General features: G+C 45.6%; 1 long non-coding RNA gene across 1 annotated transcript; it reads right to left on the bottom strand.

Annotated features, from left to right (window-relative positions):
- Positions 1-1,483: 1,483 nt before the first annotated feature.
- Positions 1,484-2,796, bottom strand: LOC142653095 (uncharacterized). The gene is made up of 2 exons (XR_012848048.1): positions 2,384-2,796; positions 1,484-1,704 (listed from the first exon to the last, which is right to left on the bottom strand). It is a non-coding gene; the product is annotated as an uncharacterized LOC142653095 (long non-coding RNA).
- Between the last annotated feature and the right edge of the window lie 534 nt (positions 2,797-3,330).

Genomic DNA, 3,330 nt, shown 5'->3' on the forward strand with positions numbered 1-3,330 from the left:
GAAGGGGTTAATGTCAGCATCCCTGGTGGTCTAGGATAGTGAAGGGGTTAATGTCAGCATCCCTGGTTTTCTAGTGTTGTGAAGGGGTTAATGTCAGCATCCCTGGTGGTCTAGGGTAGTGAAGGGGTTAATGTCAGCATCTCTGGTGGTGTCTAGTGTGGTGAAGGGGTTAATGTCAGCATCCCTTGTGGTCTAGGGTAGTGAAGGGGTTAATGTCAGCATCCCTGGTTTTCTAGGGTAGTGAAGGGGTTAATGTCAGCATCCCTGGTGGTCTACTGTGGTGAAGGGGTTAATGTCAGCATCCCTGGTGGTCTAGTGTGGTGAAGGGGTTAATATCAGCATCCCAGGTTTTCTAGGTTAGTGAAGGGGTTAATGTCAGCATCCCTGGTGGTCTAGGGTAGTGAAGAGGTTAATGTCAGCATCCCTGGTGGTCTAGGGTAGTGAAGAGGTTAATGTCAGCATCCCTGATGGTCTAGTGTGGTGAAGGGGTTAATGTCAGCATCCCTGGTGGTCTAGTGTGGTGAAGGGGTTAATGTCAGCATCCCTGGTGGTCTAGTGTGGTGAAGGGGTTCATTATATCCGGTGTCAGGCTCCAGTGATGGTTTTTGCATGTGATTGTGTAATTCTGGCTCCGGCCCCTCGTATCAATTACCGGGCAGACCAGTCAGTTATTTGTTGGGTGGCATCTGGACTCAGGGGTCCCAGACTTCGGGGGTATCGTGCCGCAAGGTCCATAGGGGTTAAGGGTCAATCGAGAGCTCCCTTAGACCCCGTTCACATTTTTCAGATTTATAAAGACGATGACGCAGCTTTGGAAAGAAGTTTTATTGATGTTTTCATCCGTCATTGTTTTCTGTGTTTTTTAAGCAACTTTCAAATGTGGCCGAGCAGCGTCCGGGTCTTATAAGCGACGCAGAACTCCAACGTCATCAGCGCCGCATCACATGTCCTGGCGCTGCCCGGCATCAATACCTTGTGTGAACTGCGCCGGAGTGGGGGGGCAGTTTATTCAGGTGGGGGGGCAGTTTATTCAGGTGGGGGTCAGTTTATTCAGGTGGGGGGCAGTTTATTCAGGTGGGGGGCAGTTTATTCAGGTGGGGGGGCAGTTTATTCAGGTGGGGGGCAGTTTATTCAGGTGGGGGGGGGGGGGGGGGCTATGGCCCTGTTGAGACTTTACTCGGCCAGAAAACTGGCTAAGAAATGTTAATAAATGATAAATATTGATAAATTCCCCCATAGTAGCTGCATCCACTATATGGAGAAAAGTATGTGCCCCCCTATCATTATATTCCGGTGTCCCCCCCCCCCCCCGGTGTATAACATCCGGCACTCGCCCTGCGGTCACGTTACAGACATTAGTGATAGAACGGAGATCACTGACCTCCAGCACGGTCCTGTAATAGGACGTCACCGGTGTAACACGTCAGTCCCGGAAATGTTTTGAAACACGTATTGTGCGAGGAATGATACAAAGAGGCCACAGGATGATTCATAACGTCATTTATTGATGTCTTGTGAGATCCACGAATAGTCAATGTTTTGGTGAAGTTGCAGCTTCTGTAGAGCAGCGGGGCCTGGTCATGATTTGGGGAGCAGAGTGAACACACAGGGGATACACAGGATGTTCTCTTGGCTTCTAATTTGACTTTTCTGAGGTGCGTCTTCCTCCCATCCCCCGCCTGTTACATCTGTATCTGCTGCTGTCTGTAGAAAAAAGAATTTATAACATGACATAAAAATATATCAGGTGACAAGAACATTCTAAAACGTGTCCCGGTATGGAATATCTATCTATCTATCTATCTATCTATCTATCTATCTATCTATCTATCTATCTATCTATCTATCTATCTATCTATCTATCTATCTATCTATCTATCTATCTATCTATCTATCTATCTATCTATCTCATATCTATCTATCTATCTATCTCATATCTATCTATCTATCTATCTCATATCTATCTATCTATCTATCTATCTATCTATCTATCTATCTATCTATCTATCTATCTATCTATCTATCTATCTATCTATCTATCTATCTATCTATCTATCTATCTATCTATCTATCTATCTATCTATCTATCTATCTATCCAATATCTATCTATCTATCTATCTATCTATCTATCTATCTATCTATCTATCCAATATCTATCTATCTATCTATCTATCTATCTATCTATCTATCTATCTATCTATCTATCTATCTATCTATCTATCTATCTATCTATCTATCTATCTATCTATCTATCTATCTATCTATCTATCTATCTATCTATCTATCTATCTATCTATCTATCATTACAGCTTCCCCTCCGCTCATCAGATCCCTCACTGGTTATTGCTGTTACTTTGTGGATGATGTAGATTAATAACTTACTGTGGCCATTCCTGGGGTCGGACTTGTGTTGTTGGTGTCCGGGAGGAGGGGTGCAGCATGAGCAGCAGCCAGAAGACTGACGATCATACAATGCAGCAGCCACTTCTCCATGGTCAGGCGGATGTCTGTGCAGCGTCCAAGCCTGTGGCTGTATATATATATATATACACACACTGCGGCTGCACACACCTGATCCCTGCTCTCCGCAGCATTAGGGACTTTCACTTCCTCGGGATTAGTGTCTGGTGCACAGTAAGGGGTGTTACTGGGATTGACTCAATATTGGCTCAGGTCTCATCGGTGTCACACAATGAGGAATTGTCCGCAGCGAGTGCTGGAGAAGCGACACAATATAGTGATTGTGCAGAATGTATCGGGATCATGCAGTGATGTATAGGATTGTACTGACCCAGGGACTCGGAGCTGCTCCGTCACGCTCATGTCAATGTGAGGTCAGAGGTGGAATGCCCGAAGAAAGGGAATGACTCTTCTTCTTCCGCTCGCGGGGAAAAAACGCCTCCACCTCCCATTGAAATCAATGGGAGGGGTTTTCATCCGTTTTTTTGGCGTGGTTTCAGATCTTGGTTTCCGCATAAAAGAAAACACGCCAAAAAAATGAACAGGGCCTTAAGGCCTCGTTCACACTAAGTTTTTTTGCAGGAGGAAAATTCTGAAAAATATTTTGTCCTTCCTGCATGGCGTTTGTTGCGATTTTAGCCGCGATTTTCGCTCGCGCCCATTGAGTGCTACGGGCAAAAAACTCTGCGAAATACGCTCTCTCTGCCTCCCATTGATGTCAGTGGGAGGTCAGAGGCGTAAACACGCGAAGATAGGGCATGTCTATTCTTTCTCCCGCGAGGCGGTTTTACCGCTTGCGGGAGAAAACCGCCCCCACCTCCCATTGAAATCGATGGGAGGCATTTTCGGATGGTTTTTGAGGAGATTTG

The sequence above is a fragment of the Rhinoderma darwinii genome, chromosome 5, assembly GCF_050947455.1.
Source record: "Rhinoderma darwinii isolate aRhiDar2 chromosome 5, aRhiDar2.hap1, whole genome shotgun sequence".
Classification (NCBI taxonomy): Eukaryota; Metazoa; Chordata; class Amphibia; order Anura; family Rhinodermatidae; genus Rhinoderma; species Rhinoderma darwinii.